The 20,012-nt window shown below is 39.8% G+C and overlaps 1 protein-coding gene across 5 annotated transcripts in view; it reads left to right on the top strand.

Annotated features, from left to right (window-relative positions):
• The first annotated feature begins 3,387 nt into the window (after positions 1 to 3,387).
• SESTD1 (SEC14 and spectrin domain containing 1) overlaps positions 3,388 to 20,012 on the top strand; it is a 148,753-nt gene continuing 132,128 nt past the window's right edge. For 3 of the 5 annotated variants that reach the window (XM_045868433.3, XM_054506113.2, XM_064586778.1), the window contains exon 1: positions 3,390 to 3,682. The gene's annotated coding sequence lies outside the window, so the exon portion shown is untranslated. Of the gene's footprint in view, positions 3,683 to 20,012 lie in introns of all 5 variants that reach the window. The other 2 variants (XM_054506114.2, XM_045868437.3) reach the window with 2 other exon arrangements.

Here is a 20,012-nt window from a genome sequence, read left to right as displayed (position 1 = left end):
GCTTTTTGGGATTGAGTGCTTTTTCCTCACCCCTCCAGGTCATTTTTGAATGGGTGCGACCTGGCTGTTCATGTGTCAGGGGTAATCAGCAGTGATTCAGGGATTACACAGTGCAATAGTTACTGCCTGGGGCCTCCCCTTCAGCATGGGTTGTGGGTGGGGCAGTTTCTCCAAGAAGCCAATTTTGGTGCAGAGTGACTGTTCAGCAAATTCCCTAAGCCTACTGAGCTTCCGTAAAATGGTGCCTTGGCCTGCCTTACCTCAGTGAATTCTTCAGAAGTTCCAGTGAATAATGTGTGGGAAATACATGCACATAAAAGGTGTTTTCAACATTCATTTATTAAAAAAAATGAAACAAGATGAGTATGAAAAGTTATTTAATTTTAGATAACATTTAAATGTGGCTTTTAATAAAAAGCCTGAGGGAAATTATAGGGGAGAAAATAGGAATTTAGGAATTTGTTGCTTAAAGTGCCTTTGGGATTCTTTTGCCCCCACCACTGAAAGTTTTTTTAAATGTTATTCCCCTTTCACTGATTTCTATTTTGGCAGGGGCTCCTGGTATATAACTTCCAAAGTGATATTTAAGAGGAATAAATGCAAAGATCTGCACTCAGTCTTCAAAAACAAATTGCACAAATACAGGCTGAAGGAGATATGGTTCTATAGCTATAGATGTATTAAAGACTTCTAAAAGATTTGGGGGTATTTCTGTTTGTATTTGGTTGGCAAAAACATGATATTTATGAACAGTGTGCGGTAGTAGAAAAATGTTATTGTGATATCAAACTGAATTTTGAATTACAAAATTGTAGAAAAGTGTACTTTACTATTCCTCTCTTCATACCTGGATCATTGGACTCAGTTCCAGATGCCACATTTTAAGAGGCAGTAGGGTATGTTTAGATGAGAGTGTATGAAGACGAAAGGAGCATGAGAGGGAAGCGTGGTATGGGAAGGCATGGGCTGTGGTTGCTGGCTTCAGACATTTACAAGGCTATAATGGAGGGGGAATGGGACCGTTCTGTACTCAATACATGGTACTAGATTCCGATTCACTGGGCACTTTAATACGCATTGCATTCATATTTATAATAATGGTTTAAGGTATTACTGTTTTTCCCTTTTAGAGTTGAACAAACATCCTTGGAGTGGTTTTGTGCTAGTCCAAGTTTATACAGCTAGGAAGTATTATAACTGGGATCTGACTACACCCCTTTGGAACTTAAATCCAGTGGTATTTCCTACCAATACCATAACTACCTACAAATTTGTAAGGAGACACATTTCAGTTCAATGTAAGGACTAGAAGGACTGTTCAAAGATGAATACTGTTGTGAGGTAGTGAGTGGTTCCCTATCACTTGGAGTTCAAGCATATGCTGGACAGCTACTTTCCAAGGATCTGGTAGTCCCTCAATTTATACATATACTGTATAAAGAAGGACTTACTTACCTTAATAACAAAATGTTAAAAATGAAGGCTAATCATAGAGCCAAAGGAACATAATAAGCGAGGCCTAGTGAACTTAAGTGATTGAGCTATGTTCATTAATTCAGTAGTTATTGGAAAATATGGCATTCCAACTTCATTCTCTGGATTTACGACCTAATTTTTGTTTTTGTTTGTTTGTTTTCTGTTACAGCAGTTATCCCTTATCTACTAACTGGGTAATACAGTGTGGAACTAGAGGATATGGAAAGAGGAAAGGCAGAGATGTTTGGGAATTATTGTAATGGATTGTTTGGCATGCTCTTGCTTTATTAAAACAAGCAAAGAATGTGAGTGGTAGTAGGAGAGGGTTTTAAATGATAAGCAGAGAATGCCACCTAGTAAAGGAAGAACAGAATACTGTGGAAGGTTAAGCAAGGCAGGGACTGTGGATTGTACTGTTCTTTCCCTCCTGATGAGTAGATGCTCAACATCTATTTGCTGGAAGGAATGACGTCAACCCTCAACAAATATTTAAAGGGAAACTTCTTACTGCTGAGCACTTTGCTATGTCTGGGAACCAAAAATGAACTAGACAAAAATATCTATCCTTTTAAGGAACTCAGTCTAGTAACAAAAGACCACCAAGCAAAGCAATGAGAAAAAAGAAAAAAGTACTAAGGATAATCATAGAGAAGAGATAAAAGATTCCATGAAGGCATAAAGGAAAGAGTATTTAATTCAGTGTAAGTGCATAGGGTGAGCATGTGGGTGTGGAGGAAAGAGGGGATGTCAGGGAAGATTCCAAAGAGAAAGTGATGCATTTATCGTCTTGAAGGAGAATAGGCGTTCACCTGGTTAAATGAAGAATGGATTTCAGATGGGGGAAAATGTCCAGAGATATTGAGACAGCCTTTTGCATCTGTGCGTGAAATGTGGTGGGAGTCAGACCTGGAGCTGAAGAGGTCTAGGGATTGCGTTATAAATGGCCTTGTATACCGGGTAATTAGCTTGAACCTGATTGTCCTAGGTGGACAGCCTCTGAAGAATTTTAAAGAGGGAGGCTCTTTGGTTTTGGAGCATTCTCTGACAGTCAGTGGAACAGAAGCAGAAGTGAAATTAGAAAGGCTTGACCTAGAGAGTGGCAAAAAGTTGAAATAGTGGAGACAGATTATTAGTCACAGGATTAAGAGGAAGAATTCATCCATGGGATTTCAAATCAGAGAACTTTAGTGGGGAGAAATTTGATTGCCTAGTTGTTAGAATGGCAAGATTTTATCAATGGAACTAGGTGATACTGAAGTGAGCGGCACAGTGGGTAATATGCAAGGCCTGGGATTGGGACCATATGGTTGTCCCGAGCTTGTGTGTATTAGCTGATGACTCTTTTGAACTGAATTCAGGAAATGACATAAAAATGATTTGCGCAGTAAAATTAGAAGAAGGAGGACTCTGAAGTCGGTACATTTGTAGAAAAATAACTAGGGTTGGTGAAGATGGGGAAGTCGCCACTATCAGAGGGCCATTTGTGAATAAATTTTGGTCTGTCCAATGGAAAGATCCCCGAAGAAAACCAAATGCCCTGAATCCAGCCCTTCCTCACTACGACCCATTCCCCAGTAGCTGCCTTCATTCTTCAGACTGTGGGGGTCAGAATTTTGAAAATCCTGAAGACCATGTACTCAAACCTACGTATTTCAGGATGAGGACAGAGAAAACAAACGACTTGCAAGACGTCAAGTAGCGGGGTCTTTCCTTAAGCCCGGGCTTCCTGACTTCAGGTCCGGTGCTCCTTCCTTTACCCACACCGCTGCCCACTGGGCAGCGCGTGCGGAGGTTCGCAGGATCTGCCAGGGGGAGTTGAAGGCCCCTTCCTCGCCCCGCCCCCACCGCAGCCCCTGGGGAACTCCCCGTCCCGCCCCCTTCCCGCGCCGGGCGGGGTCGCTGCGCCGCCACTACTCGCGCGCGCGCGGGGTCGCGCGGACGCGGGTCGGGCCGCGGGTGCGGGGAGGTCGCCGGGCCGCCCGCGCCGCCGCCCCTTGCCTGACGCACGGAGGGGCCGGGACGCGATTTGCCGCGAGCGGCTGCAGTCGCCGCCGCCGCCGCCGCCGCCGTCCAGGCCCGCTCCGCCCCCAGCCCGCCTTCCTCCCGCCTCGCCCTCCGCCTCCGTCCGCGCTTCGCTCGCTTCCCCGCGTCCTCCCCACCAACCCCGGAGGTGCCGGCCGCCCGCGCCCGCGCCCGCACCAGCCAGGTGAGTGTGGCCGCCGCGCGGCCCAGGCGGCCCGGGCGGGAGGAGCGCGCAGGCCCCGCGGGCGGGTGGCGAGCGCGGGCGGGTGGACGCGGAGGCGGCGGCGGCGGCGGCGGCGGGCCCCGCTCTCTTCCTGGGCGCGGGCCGCGGGGCTGTGGAGCCGCACGGCTGAGGGAGGGGCGCCCGCGCCCCGCTGCAGCCGCCACCGCAGACAAAGCGCCTGAGGTGGGAGCCTCGCGGGCGGCCTCTGCCTCCGCGCTGCCTGCCGGGTGCGGCCGCGGCCCGCAGAGCCCGGGCTGCTCTGGTTTTTACCCCTGAGCGCCCTTGTTCGTTTCTGGGTGAAAGGGACCCGCATAATGCAACAGGTTTGGGCGTTAATCCTTATTTTCCGGCGGGTCTTGTCCTCCGGGCGTGCGGGCACCACTTGCGGCGGCGCCCGGCCCCCGGGCGAGCGCAGCGTCCAGCTCCGGCGGCGGGCTTCTTTGTGTGGCCGGTGACCAGCCTTGCCCGTTGGGTGGGGGACGCCCGTCCGAGGCCCCCGGGCTGCGGGGAGGCTCCTGGATGCCTCCCTCGCGGCTTGGGGCTTGGCTTCCCCCCGGGCCTGCAGGATGTTAACATCCCTCCAGCCTTTGGAGGAGTCACAAAGGGAAGGAAGAGAGGGTTGGCAGGGATTTGTGGTTATGTATTTATTTTTTATATGTTAGGTAGACTGATAGTAGAAAAGAGCCGCAGTCTGGCCGGCTCATGAGGGTGCGGGTGGGACTTCACCCTGGGATGCACGGTTTGGACTTGCTGCTGCTCTGACAGCAAGTGGTTTTCTTGGTGCGTTGACATCTTTCATACACAGATATCAGCCCAGAAGTTGGAAGTGCTGTTGAGGGAGTAACTCTGTAGCAGCTGGTTGGCAGGTCACCTCTTTCTGCACATTTTGTCCGTGCCAAATATACCCGCCACGCATCCTGGTATAGGTTGGCAAACTCTCAAATTAAAATTGCCACTCAAAATACCCCCATTTTGGAAAATATTAATCCATATGGTTTTCTTTGGCTTGATTTTTGGCTTATTTTCTTAGGTGTGAAAAACTTTTTTCTCCCCCCCCCCCCGCAAGGAAGAATACATAACAAAGAACAATTTATTTTTGTTCACATACCTTGGTCATGCTGTTACCTAGTTGGTTTCATTGGTATGCTATTTTAGTATAACAATACTAAATGGAAGGAAAATATCTTTTGCTTTGAGCAATAAAATGCTTCTTTGTTCTAGAACCAGGAAGCTTTTATACATAATAATTTCTGTGGACAAAAGTTGGTGACTGTCTTTACCCCATGACCCAATACATGAAAAAAATTCCCAAATGACTTAGAAAGCATTACACAACTCTATAGATTGTTTTTCTGTACCAAACTCCAGGAAATCATTTTGCTATGTATTTAATCAAGTAATCTAGACTAAATTTAATGTTAAAATTTGGGCCTTACTCTATAAATTCCCCAATATTAGGGAATGAATTGATTACTTTTAGAGTTTGTTAAGCATTGTAAGCCCTGAAAATAGTAATAGGAAAGAGTAGTGGAGATAGGAGCTGGTGGTGGATTTAGCAGAATGACCGCAGATTGGAACATGGAATGTGGTAGAGGTTGCAAAGTTCCACCTACTTGGGTTTTAGTTGATCAGTGGGCAAGGCCATATCTGAAAAGTAAATGTCCACTAATTAAAAAAGCAGAAAAGAGTGTTACATTCTGGCCTATTTTTTTTTTTTTTCTCGGTGTACTCTGTAGAGACTCCTTGAAGCTCTTTCTAGTCCTTAAAAACAAACTTGCTATTAATAGGGACTTTTCTTTTGAAGAAATAAAATTATACCAAATTAATCTGATCCATAGAAAGTTTCTCTAACATGATTAGTAGTTTTACTTTACCCAGAATACCATTTATCCTGGTAACATCTAACTTCAAAGAGCTTTTATAGCTGTTATAGGCTATAGGAACAACCTCTTGAGAAAAGTAGCATTTTGACTAATGAAAAGGAGCAGAAACTTACATTTCTATAATAATTTTCTTTTATTGAGGTATAATTCATATACTGTAGAAATCACTTTTTTTTTTTTAAAGATTTTATTTATTTATTTGAGAGAGAGAGAATGAGAGACAGATAGCAAGAGAGGGAAGAGGGTCAGAGGGAGAAGCAGACCCCCCGCCGAGCAGGGAGCCCGATGTGGGACTCGATCCTGGGACTCCAGGATCATGACCTGAGCTGAAGGCAGTCGCTTAACCAACTGAGCCACCCAGGCGCCCTGTAGAATTCACTCTTATAACGTGTACAATTCAGTGGTTTTAGTATATTTACAGGGTAGTGCAAACATCACCAGTTCAAGAACATTTCCATCATGCTGAAAAGAAACCCGGATACCCATTTACCTGTCACTCTCATTCCTCCTCCCCTGCACTTGGCAACCATTGATATAGTTTCTGTCTAGAGATTTGCCTGTTCTGGACATTTCATATAAATGGAACCATACAAATATGTGGCCCTTTGTGTCTTTTACTTAGCATAGTAGTTTTAGGGTTCATCCATATTATGCATGTATCACTACTTCATTCCTTTTTATGGCTGAATAATCTTTCTTGTATTGATATGCCACATTTTGATTATCCTTTCATCAGTTGATGGACATTTGGGTTCTCTCCACTTTCTGGCTATGATGAGTAGTGCTGCTATGAACACTTATTTACAAGTTTTTGTGTGGACATATGTTTTCAGTTCTCTTGGGCGTATACTGAGGTGTGGTATTGCTGGGTCATGTGATAACTCTGTTTAACTTCTTGAGGAATTGCCAAACTATTTTCCATAGCTGCTGTAGCATTTTACATTTCCACTAGCAAAGTATGAGGGTTCCATTTTCTCCAGTACTTGTTAATGTTGTCTTTTTGATGAGACCCATCCTAGTGGGTGTGAAGTGGTATCTCATTGTGGTTTTCACTTGCATTTCCCCAATGTCTAATGATGTTGAGTATGTTTTCATGTTCTTATTGGTCATTTGTTTATCTTCAGAAAAATGTCTAATTTATAATAGTTTCTAACTTTATGTTTTCATGTGTATTTTCTCATTGAAATAATTCTATAAGTTAGGTTTATCCCTCTTTTACTGCTGGGAAGCTAAGGTGCAAAGAGGTTAAATAATTTGATTGTTTTTTAACCTTACAGAGTTAGTAGGAGGGTTTAAATATAAACTCAGGTCTTCTAACTCTGCTTCCTGCATTCTTTTCACCCCAAAAGAAATAAAGAAGTTAAATTGTGTTTGCAAATTTACTTGGCTAATCATTGACAAAGTGGGGGAAAATAAATAAAAAGCAAACCAAACAACAAAAAGCAGGTGGCCATACTGCCTCATATTCACCAGACTTTGTTATTCTTTTTAAAATAAGTTCTTTGTTTTCTCCTGTCCTAATAAGGTAGATATGATTTTCATATTTCCTCTAGGGAAGCAGTCAGAACGATTAAACCTAGTAACACACCTTCTTGGTGGCATAGCTCGCTAATCCTAGAACCCACCCTTCACTGAGACATTGTGTTTTATATTACCCTGCAGCTTCCATGTTCTCTATTTTCCCACTAATTTATTTCCTTTATCTTAAAATAATTGAATAATTTCACATTTTTCATAAACATTAAAATTCTGAATGAAACTGAAATTAACTTTTATTTTATTTTATTTTATTTTTTTAAGATTTTATTTATTTGCGAGACAGAGAATGAGAGACAGAGAGCATGAGAGGGAGGAGGGTCAGAGGGAGAAGCAGACTCCCTGCCAAGCAGGGAGCCCGATGCGGGACTCGATCCCAGGACTCCAGGATCATGACCTGAGCCGAAGGCAGTCGCTTAACCAACTGAGCCACCCAGGCGCCCTTAACTTTTATTTTTGAGCAGGGCAGTTTGCCAGTTTTCATTTTGAAGTGCAGGATTACTAAGGTACATATTTCAGTTTTTATGTGGAACTCTGTATCAGACATAGGTATGCAAAATTATCAGCTCCTTAGAAGGTAGGTAGAGGCCATATGTTATTTATTCATCTTTGCATGTCCATTGTCCACCATAGTGCCCAGCACGATGAATACAAATGAATTTTTTTAACAGCCCCCCCCCCAAAACCCAGTAAAACTTATCTGTTACTCTTTTTTAGAAGAAAGGCAGTACAAATTCCAGAAAAAGAATATTTCTTACTCCAACACATGACCTAAAAAAAAAATAAATGATAAAAATTAGAACTTAATTTAAAATTCAACACTCTGTCTTATGGAAGGAAGTAACTGTTGTTCCATCCTGTGTTTTAAAAAATAGGCTGTAGACAGGGCGCCTGGGTGGCGCAGTTGGTTAAGAGTTCAACTCTTGGTTTTGGTTCAGGTCGTGATCCTCAGGGTCGTGAGATACAGCCCTGCGTTGGGCTCCATGCTCAGCTGCTTAAGACTCTCTCTAACCCTCTGCCTCTCCCCCTGTGCACACACACTCTCTCTCTGTCTGTCTGTCTCTCTCTCAAATAAATAAATCTTTGAAAAAAAAAAATAGGCTCTAGGGACGCCTGACTGGCTCTGTTGGTAGAGCATGTGACTCTTGATCTCGGGGTCGTGAATTCAAGCCCCATGTTGGGGGTAGAGTTTACTTAAAAAAAAAAAAAAAGTACCTGGTGGCTGGCACAAGTGCTTATTAGCGCAGTGCCCATACTTAGGAGCTACACCCTGAATGTTTGTTAAATAAATGAATGTCCAATGAGTGAATAAAAGGATTAGTTTTCATTATAACAAATAGTGGAGATAACAGTAAATGAGTATTTAGGCTGTGCTTTTCATTTGTATATCTTAATAGCAAACATGATACATGTTCATTATAAAAATTCAAATAATATGTGGGTATTCAATACAAGCTGAAAATCTCCCTTTACTTCTTGTCCCCTTCCCTTCCTTTACCCCCAAGATCATTCCTGTCCCAGGTAACCATTATTAAGTTTAGGGGTTATATTTCTATCTGTATCTTTGATTTATGTGTACGTATGTATAAATATGCATTTACATATCCGACCATACTTATATACATACATTCACAATGGTTTTTCTTTTACAAATGGGATCATACTACACATTTCCTTTGTTTTTAACTTAAATGTATTAAGACTTTAGCATTTATAGTCACAAATGATAAATGTCATATTTATTATTATTGCCTGGTTTTGATGTCAGGATTAAGCCAGCCTCTAAGAATGAATTGGGAAATACTCCTTTTTCCCCCCTGTGTTCTAGAATAGTGTAAAAATGTCTGCCCTATAAGCATTTATTAGAAATTCCCTGATAACCTTGGGGGAGGGATGAGATCTGAGGCAACCTTTCAAATTTTTCCTTTTTTTATTTATTCTATCAAGTTTTGGTTCTTATTTTCTATTACATTTTTGGTGAAAGAATCCTTCCACACACACAAACACACTTCCCTTCCCCCAGCTCTGATGAGTAAGTTGAGAAAAGCAAATGATTAGCTGGATCAGTGGATGCAGGAGTAGATGTACTTTTCTCTTAGAATGATCCAGGGTAAAGCCCTACACTTACTAGTTGTATAACCTTAGGCAAGTAACTTATCCTCCTCAAACTTTTTTTTCTTTTCTGTGAAATGTAATAATCCCTACCTCATTAGAGTCTTGAAAGTATTAAATGAGATGTGAGCTAATATGTGAAAAACCTCAGTAGCTGTATCTAATAAAAATGTACACATCTGTAATACTAAACTGTAACATGCTATACAAATGTAAATTTGCCACTGAAGTTATCATAAATTGTTTTAGCCAGTGAAGAACAAATTTAAGGAGAAGGAATGGTGGAGCTAGCATGGTTTCCACTAATAAATTAGAAGGATCTAGGGGCACCTGGGTGGCTCAGTCAGTTAAGCATCTGACTCTTGGGTTCAGCTTAGGTCATGATCTCAGGATCTTGGGATTGAGCCCCGCGTTGGGGCCATGGGGCAGGCAGGCTACAGCTCAGCAGGGAGTCTGCTTGAGATTCTCTCCCTCTCCCTCTAACCCCCCCTCAAATAAATAAATAAATCTTGGGGAAAAAAAAAGAAGGCTCTGTAAAAATTTCCAGGCCATTTAGAATTTGATTTGGTAGACCGTGATTTGTAAATACTTGGCACGGTTTTGAGGCAGCTTAGTAGGGAAAAGTAATGGTGTAAACACTCTTGATTTAATCCTGCCTTATCACTTACTAACTTTGTGACTTTGGACAAGTTAATAATTTCTCTCATTAAAATGGGATAAATACACTCACTTTATAAGGTAGGTATTAGGAAAGAGATTAGTATAGCGTTCAGCATCTAATAGGTGTTCGAACTGTTAATTTTTTTCTTTGTATGACCATCTGTGACAAACATGAGGTGTTGGGTTCTGCTATTTGAATGCTGCTTGGTGTACTGGAAAAAACATTAGGCCCTAGAGTTTCAGCCTGTGTTTCACAATTACTAGCCATTGGCTTTGGACAAGTCTGCTCAGCTTCTGTTTCCTTACCTATAAAAAAACAGCAGGAAAACTAACACTTGTTGAGCATCTATTTTATATGCATTTAGTAGGGAGTTTACAAATCTTAACCTCATTTAATCCTTCCAATAATTCTATCAAATAGAGATGATGGTCGTTTCCCAACTTAACAGATGAAACGAAGGTGCAGGAATTGGGTTTTTTGACATCCATTTGAAGGTACTCCCCACCCTCCACGCCTGTCCATGTTCTTTCACTTGGTACAGCTATCCTCTCTTGGGGATGATAGGGTGTGCTCTTGTGTACAGAAAATTCCAAATGAGGAGCATACTGCAAACTGAAATACCAAATGTATTAAAAAAAATTTCAGGGACGCCTGGGTGGCTCAGTCGGTTAAGCGTCTGCCTTCGGCTCAGGTCATGATCCCAGGGTCCTGGGATCGAGTCCCGCATTGGGCTCCCTGCTCCGCGGGGAGCCTGCTTCTCCCTCTGCCTCTGTCTCTCTCTCTGTCTCTCATGAATAAATAAAAAAAATAAAATCTTTAAAAAAAAAAAATTTCAGCTAGTATAGGATGAGACTACTTATTTATTAATGATTTCCATTAATAAAATACAAATATAGAATGGTTAATGTATCCTAATGCCTATACTTGAGAGTAGTAATTTAAGTTTTTTAATACTTCTGTTGTTCGTAATCATTTTACCTAAATAATTCATTAGGTTTCTTTGCATTTCCAATTTGACTAGGTAAGGGGGAAGGGGTAGGTAATGGTCATACAGGAACTATAAGCCTGTTTGATAGTGGTGTGTGTGTGTATGTGTATGTGTGTGTGTGTATGGAAGAGCTGGGAAATACAGTTCTCTGGCAGTTTGGCATTTACAGAAACTACAGATTCTTGGAAAGAAGTAGAGAAAATCTGCATTATAATTCATTGTCTACTTGCAGACTTGCAGAGTCATTTAAAAAATGAACCTGCCTTTGTCAGCTGGTTTATAAAGAGCTATTGATTATGTTCTTGAAAGGTAGTAATATTGTATTTCCTTTGATAGGGTTGCCAAAGCTTTTGCTATGAGTTTCATTTTATTTGATCAGAGTCAGTGATATTGATTTGGCTTTTTTGTTAGCTTTGTGCTAGGGATATGCAAAAAAAAAAATGCTGTTGGGACATTACAAATTAAATTGTGATTGAATAACAGTATAGAAATTCTGTCTATTGAAGCTTCAGTTATCATTTTTATTCTATTTGGTAGGAGTGGAAATTCCTATTAAGAGAATTTTTATCAGAGTAGGTTTGAATTGTGCTATGTAAATTCTCACTGATATTGAATGCTTCTTTTTGGCAGAACCCAGTACAAAGTGTCATGAACTATATGTAAGTGTTAGAAAATATGGTTCTTGTCTTCAAAGAGTTTATACTTAGGGAGGCACTGAAGGAAGAAACAAAGTAAAAGGACAGAGTGAGTTCTTAAAGCTTGTGCCTGCTCTTTGTAAAATCAATTTTGCTGCATTGGGCTTTGGTAAGATACCATAGGTATCTCCTGATAGGCACTATCACAAACATCCAAATTCTTTGAAAACTGGTAGTTGTGTATCTTGTATATCTTGTTCATTCTATAATGTTCTGTTTTATAAAAATTACTCTTTGGTCTGAGTACACAGAATAGTTCCTCTTCTGAGTACTTACTTTTCTGTTCTATCTGCTGGACTGTGGACTGGGTTTTCCTTTTTGTGATGGCTACGAGAAAGCCAAAGCCAGATTTGTGGCCCACTCCAGAGCAGGCATAGTGATTTTATGCTGTACATTTATTTTGGTCTTTCTCTTGGCACGATTTTTGGTGTTTTCTTTATTCTTTTTCCTATTAATTTTTTAAATTTATTAACTTTTTATAGTTCACGTATTCTTTTAAGTCTCATTAATCATTTTCAGAACAAAATAGTGGTGTATACAAAAATAAATATACATGAAATAATGGAGGAACATATCAAGGTAAACAGATTAATATGGGAGAGACCAGATGTGGCAAATAGGTTTTATTCATGGGCTAGCTTTGATTGATGGTGGCTTTGTGGAACATTACATTAAGGAGTAGTTGGAGGCAGCATGCAGATTTAGTGGGAAAGACCACTGTGATCACTGAGCAGTGTTGTTATGGGTGTGGGAGTGGTGATGGCATGGGTGCCTGCATTTGCCATCCCTTTTAGAGAAAAAAAACACACAGGATGCTGAATAGCACAATAGATAGGTGGCTTTTTAAGTTTAGAGCTAGGTTTGGCTGGGAGAGATGTAGATTTGAGGAACAAGTTGGTGAATTGTTGAAGTTGGCAGTCAGATTGGTTCATCTAGAATAAATGTCTTCAGTGCATTAAGGAAAAATTAGGTTGTTGGAAAAAGTGAGGAAGGGAATATGATAGTCTTAACAGATAGATGGAGGTGATCAGACTTTTTTATCTCCTAAAATTCTAATTAATTCCTTATATGATTTCCAGTGGTTTTGCTTCAGGTCAGGTCTTTGTCATCCTTTTCATTTTAAAAGTTAAATTATTTTTTGAGTAGCTAATACATTCATATATTTCAAAATTAAAAAGGTACCAAAAGACACATTAAAAAGTCTCCCTTTTATTCCTGTTTCTCAACTACTGAGTTTTCTCCTCCACAGAGTCAACCAGTGTCATCAGATTTGTATCATTACAGAAATATTTTATGTATACATTTGTGTTTTCCTGTCCATTTTACACAAATATTTCCTTACGTATGTATGTAACTGCTTCTTCCATACTATATACAGTATTCTGCACCTTACATTTTTCATTCTTAGAGATTTTTTTCATATCAATACACAAGGAATTTTATTCTTTTTAAAAAATAAACCTTTTGGGGCACACGGGTGGCACAGTTGGTTAAGCCTCCCACTCTTAGTTTCAGCTCAGGTCGTGATCTCAGGGTTGTGGGATCGAGCCCTGAGTCAGGCTCCATGCTCAGCTCAGGGTCTGCTTAGGACTCTCTCTCCCTCTCCTGCCCTTCCTCCCCCTGCCCATCTTCCCCCCCCCCCCGCCCCCGCAGCTCTTTTTCTCTAAAATAAATAAATCTTAAAAAAAATAAATAAATATTTTTCTTTGGAATAATTTTAGATTTACAGGAAAGTTGCACAAAATAGTACAGAAAGTTCCTATATATACCTCACCCAGTTTCAGTTTCCTCAAATGTTATTGTCTTACTGTAGTGCATTTGTCAAAATGGGAAACTGAACATCAGTACATTATTAACTACACTGTAGACTTTATATGGATATCACCCAGTTTTTCCATTAATGTCTTCTTTCTGTTCCAGGATTTCACCCAGAATACCACATTGCATTTAGTTATCTTGTCTCCCTAGTCTCCTCTGACAGTTTCTCAGTCCTTTTTTTGGAGGAGTGCTGGGCAGATATTCTATAGAATATCTCTCAACTTGGGTTTGTCTCATGTTTTCCTCATGATTAGAATGGGGCTTTGGCTTTCTGGGAATAATACAGAAAGTTGAGTTGCCCTTCTCATCATGTCATGTGAGGGAGTACTTGATATTTCCGTAACATCACTGGTTATGTTAACCTGGATCACTTGGTTAAGGTAGTGTTTGCCAGTTTTCTTCAATGTAGTGTTACTATTTTTCCCTTTCTGCATTTCATTTTTCAAAGTGAGTCACTGAGTTCAGTCTACCTTCAAAATTGGAGGGAGAATTAAAGGACTTTCTTTTTAAAAATGTAATACTCCTGGGGGGGGGGGCCTGCCTGACTCTGGGAAGAGCATATGACTCTTGATCTTAGGGTGGTGAATTCGAGCTCCACGTTGGGTGTAGAGATTAAAATGTAAATCTCCTGGGACACCTGGGTGGCTCAGTCAGTGAAGCGTCTGCCTTCAGCTCAGGTCATGATCCCAGGGTCCTGGGATCAAGTCCCGCATCGGGCTCCTTGCTCAGCAGGGAGTCTGCTTCTCCCTCTGCTGCTGCTCCCTCTGTTTGTGCTTCCCCCCCGCCTGACAAATAAATAAATAAAATATTTTTTAAAAAATAAAGTGTAGTATTCCTTAAGATGGATGTACCATATATTTTATTCGGCTATTTTCTTATTAATCTATATTTAGATGATTTAACATATCAGTTAAGAAAACAGGCTCCAGAGCTAACACTACCTAGGTTCAAATCTTGGCTCTACATTAGTTATGTGATCTTGGGCTACTTTTACTTGGCTCCTCAGTTTCTTCATCTGTAAAATGGGGGTGTTAATAGCACATACCTTATAGGATTGTTGGGAGGATTTAATGAGAAAATATGTAAGTGCTTAAAACAGTGTCTGACGTTATATTAAGTGCTAGATAAGTGTTTGCTATTATTCACTTTTTGTCCTTACAATAATACTGCAATGAATAAGTTTGTATATGTTATTTCATACATAGTGGTGGGGCAGGTAGGTATACCATAAGATAAATTTCTAGAAATGGTTACTTGCCTTTGTAATTTTGATAGATACTGCCAAATTTGCCTTCCATAGGGGTTGTAGCATTTTGCATATTCATCAAAGATATATGAGAACATCTGTGTTTCTGTATCCATGTTACCAAATTATTTGATCTTTGCCATTCGATTGGTGCCTACTTTTATTATAAATTAATTTGAGCATCTTTTTATTGAGCCATTTAAGAGTTTAGATTTTGATGCTGCTTGTGAAGTAACCTGGACTTCATCTGCTGGAAAGTGATAAAAAAAATGTTGGGGAAAATAATTACAATAACTAGATAAGGAATAGTTTGGATCTGGGAAAGATTAACACTGTAGTACTATGGTTGCAAGAAGTGGGTCACTAAGTTTCTGGCCTCTCTTCTGGTGTGGTAGTGTGGTGTCTTGGTAATTGTTTTTTAAAAAGTTTTTTTTTTTTTTAAAGATTTTTTTATTTATTCGAGGGGTGGGGAGAGCATAAAGGGAGAAGCAGCCTCCCTGCTGAACAGGGAGCCCCATTTGGGGCTCAATCCCAGGACCCTGAGATCATGACCTGAGTCAAAGGCAGACGCTTAACCAACTGAGCCATCCAGGAATCGCTGTTTTTTAAAAAAGTTTTAGGAGTTGCCACCATCCTACATTTGCAGCCAGCAATGAAGGAAGCTGCAGGGGCGCAGGCTGGAAGGAAAGGTTGCAGTTGCATTAAAGTAAAACTGAAAGTTAATCAAGCCTGACACATTTTTTATGATACTCGTATTTTTATGTTGCATAATAATTAGGTAGAAATTAAAATGTATTGTGATTAGTTGTATATATATTTGTAATTAATTTTAACATCCAGTTTAGGAGGTTTTCTTTACCATTGCATTCTCCAGTATGTATAATCATTGCCGGTTGGTAGTTTTTTTTTCTGATATCATGTACTGTGTACTGTTCAGTGGTTATGGTTAACTGTACCCCTCTAATCCCCCCACCCCCACCCCCAGCTATGGTGTAAAAAACAAAAGTGCTGAATCTTACTTACATCACCTGGATGGGCGCGGTAGTGGGCTTGATGGCCCTTTGCTCTTTTCCTTAGTCAAGTTTCTTGTTTGCGAGTTCATGAGCTTAACCTAGCCCCTCATGAACTACACACACTCTTTCCCCCAGGTCGTCCGCCCTTACACACTGGAGGCTCCAAGAACTCTGATGCATGAGAACAGATTGTGGGGGATTGGAGGGGAGGGGGAGGTACAAAATGACCACCATTCTGGAAAAGAGAAAGGGATTTCAAACGAGGAGAAGTAAGTAAACACCATGGAAATGGAATCTGGGTCCTTAGAATTTGAGATTCTTGGCTTCCGAATAAGGAAGGTTAAAAGCGTGGAGAGGGGAAAGGAGAGGTCATATAACCTATGAACTCTTTTGACCCAGTTCCCCCAGGCATGAAGCAGTATGAAAGCAATTCTAAAGGACTCCACAAAATAAAAACAAACAGCTCCTACTCCCTCAATTAAACCAAATCAAACCAAAAGGCGAACATTTCTCCTAGATGCCTTAAATTACGGAACAAGTCTGTTAAGATGGAGTTCAGTCCTTTTTAAGTCCTTTTCTGTTTTGATAGGGTAAGCTGGAAGACAGCTGCCACCTGGGGGCTAGAAGCATAAAGGATGCCCTGGGGGTGGTAGAGAACCCAGAATGCAGGGGAAAGGGAAGCACAGAGGCAGCTAAGAAGACAAATGTGGATTTTTACAATTTTCACCAGATTCTGGATTGTCTTTACTCAGACAAATAAAAGCTCTATTCCAAATATTTCCTCTCTGTAGGACAGGCAGCTAACCAGAAAGACATCTTGAGTTGTAATGAGATGGAAACTATTACTGCTGCTTTGTAATTGGCCTTTGTATTCAATTTACTTTAAAATACCTAGAACTCCAAGATCAGAAATGAATGGATGCTTTGGGGCACCTGAATTAAACAGATGAGAACACTTGGAATACAGTTAATTCTATCTTAAAAATACAATTTCTGTTTAAATGCCATTTGAATTAACGTGCTTTTGTAAATTGTGAGAATATTTAAGCCTATCAGTTACTTATATCTTAGTGTGAATCATTTAAGCAGATAATTATTGCTTTTCTCCTTAATACTTGGCTGAGATAAGGTACTAAGGAGATAAGAATGTTGGTAGAAGAGGAGAGGTAATTTTATAATTTACATCTTTTGTTCAGGATCATGCTGGACACTGGTTTTTAACTTTCCATGACAGTGGAGAATTGAATGTAGCCTGGTGAAGGGAAGCATTAGGTGTTGGAGCCGGGATAAGTCTGGCTTAGCATAGAGCCTGGCCCTCATTAATCATTCCACGTACGGTAACTAGTATCTCCCCATCCACCGCTATTTGATCATTATTATTCTTATAATTTACTTTTAGGGCACGTCATTTGAATATCAGAAAGTGCAAAAGGTTTCAGTGAAATTTCCCACCCATTTGTAATAAGATACAAAGAGTTTTGTGTTTTTATTTTTGTTTTGTTTGTTTTTTCAGCCATACCTACTTCTTTCCCACTTCCTACCCTTTCTCTTTAATACCTGCCAACTATTCATCTATTCTCTTTTTCTATAATTTTGTCATTTCAAGAATGCTATGTAAATGGAATCCTCAGTATGTAAACCTTTTGGGATTGGATTTTTTTCATTCTGTGTAATCCTCTGGATATTCATTTAACTTACTTCGTATTTAAATAGTTTGTTCCTTTTTAATTGCTGAGTACTTTTTCACGCTATGGTTGTACCACAGTTTAAACATTCACCCATTGAAGGACATCTAGGTTGTTTTAAGTTATTGGCTATTATGACTAATGCTGCTACAAACATTTTTGTATAGGTTTTGTGTGAACATGAGTCTTCATTTTTCTGTGGTAAGTGATTAGGCGGGAGTGCACTTGGCTGGGTTGTATGGTTGCATGTTTAGTTTTTGGTTTCATTTTTTTTTTTTTTTTTAGAAATTGCCAAACTATTTTCCACAGTGGCTGTACCATTTAATTCCCAGTAGCAGTGTATGAATATTATGGACTGGATTTTGTTCCCTCCAGAGTTGATATGTAGAAGTCCTAACCTCTAGTATCTCACAATGTGATTGTGTTTGGAGGTAGGGCCTTTAAAGAGGCAATTTATGTTGAAATGAGGCCTTTAGAGTGGGCCCTAACCCAATCTGAGTGATGTCCTTATAAGAAGAAATGTGGACACACATCCTTGAGGGATATGGATTCACAGAGGAAAGACCATGTCAGGATGCAGTGAGAAGGTGGCCATCTCCAAGCCAAAAAAAGAGGCCTTAGGCCTTCAAAGAAACCAAACCTGCTGACACCTTGATCTTGGACTTCCAGCCTCTGGAACTGTGAGAAAATACATTTCTGTTGTTTAAGCCACTCAGTCTGTGTGGTATTTTGTTATAGCAGCCCTAGCAGACTAATACAGGGAGTGATCCTTTTTTTTTCTGCATTCTTGGCAACATTTGGTTTTTGACTTTTAATTTTAGCCATTCTGATAGGTGCATTGTGAGGTCTCACTGTTGGTGTAATTTGTATTTTCTTGGTGGCTGGATGATATTGAACATCTTTTCATGCGCTTATTTGTCATCTGTACATCCTCTTTGGTGAAACTGTTCATGTTTTTTGCCCATTTTCTGTTTGGATTTTTTTTTAACTGTTGGGAGTTTCAAGTATTGTTTTATATATTCTACATACTAATTCTTTGTCAGGTAGTTTGAAAATATTTTTTCCCACTCTGTACCTTTTTTTTTTTTACTCTCAACATAGTCTTTCACAGAGCAAAAGTTTTTAATTTTGATGAAGTCTAGTTTTTAATTTTTTTTAATGGATTGTGCATTTGGTGTGAAATCTAGCCTAACTGTAGATCCTGAAAATTGACTCCTAGGATTTTAGAAAACTTTTTGTGAAAGTTTTAGAGTTTTCTTTTACATTTAAGACCATGATCCATTTTGAGTTAATTTTTGTGTTTCTTTTTTTTTTCTCCCCATGTATATCCAGTTGCTTTAGTACCATTTGTGAGAAAGGCAGTCTTTCTGCTTTGAATTGATTTTGTACCTTTGTCAAAAAACAATTGGACGTATTTATAATTTTATTTCTGGGTCCTCCTACTTTATTCTTTTCCAAATTCTAGCTATTCTAGTTCCTTTGTCTTTTTATACAAATTTTAGAATAATCTTCTCTGTATCTACAAAGAATCTCGATGAGAGGGATTTTGCTAGGAGTTGCATGAAACCCATGTATCAATTTGAGGAGAATTGACATCTTTATTATATTGCGTCTTCCAATCTATAAACATGGTATCTTTCTCCATGTTTCTTTGATTACTCTCATCAGCAATTTCGTAGTTTTTAGTGTGGAAGTATTGTATATATTTTATTAGATTAATACCTAAGCAATCTGTTATTTAGAGTGATTATAAATGGTGATGTATTTTGTGTTCACAGACTTATTAGTATATAGAAATACAGTTGATTTTTGTATGGTATCTTTTATCCTGCAACCTTGCTGAACTCATTTATTCTAAAAGTTTTTTGATAGATTCCTTAAGATTTCCTACTTAGACAAATGAGTCATCTGAAAGAGGGGCGAATCTCATTTCTTGTTTATTGATCTGTATGCCTTTTTCTTTCCTTTTTCTTTTTTAAAGATTTTATTTATTTATGTGACAGAGACACAGTGAGAGAGGGAGAAGCAGGCTTCCCTCTGAGCAGGGAGCCCGAAGCGGGGCTCGATCCCAGGACCCTGGGATCATGACCTGAGCTGAAGGCAGTCTCTCAGCAACTGAGCCACGCAGGCGCCCCTCTTTCTTTTCTTTTCTGACTGCAATGATTAGAACTCTCAGCACTGTGTTGAATAAGATTGGTGAAATGGACATACTTGCCTTGTTCCTTATCTTAGGGAAAAGCATTTAGTCTTTCACCATTAAGGATGATGTTAACTGCACTTTTTTTGCACAAGGTCTTTATCAGTTTGAGAGAGTTCCCCTCTATTGAGATATTTTTCTATTATGAATGGGTGTTGAATTTTGTGAGTTGTGTTTCTGCAACAACTGATACGATTATGTGATTTTTCTCTTTTACCATGGTAATATGGTAGATTACACTGATTGATTTTGAAATATTGAACCTACTTCACATGGCATAAACCCCACTTTGTTATTTTGTGTCATCTTTATATATATTGTTGAATACTATTTATTATTTTGTTAACAATTCTTACATTTACATTCATGTCTTTGTCTGATTTTGGTATCATTGTGTAACAGTGTCTTCATAAAATGAATTGGAAAGTGTTCCCTTGTCTCTATTTTCTGGAGCAGT

Source organism: Mirounga angustirostris, unplaced genomic scaffold (genome assembly GCF_029215605.1).
Source record: "Mirounga angustirostris isolate CCGP_5_RB_7025 unplaced genomic scaffold, mMirAng1.0.hap1 SCAF_3, whole genome shotgun sequence".
NCBI lineage: Eukaryota > Metazoa > Chordata > Mammalia > Carnivora > Phocidae > Mirounga > Mirounga angustirostris.
This window is presented reverse-complemented; position numbering and strand designations above follow the sequence as displayed.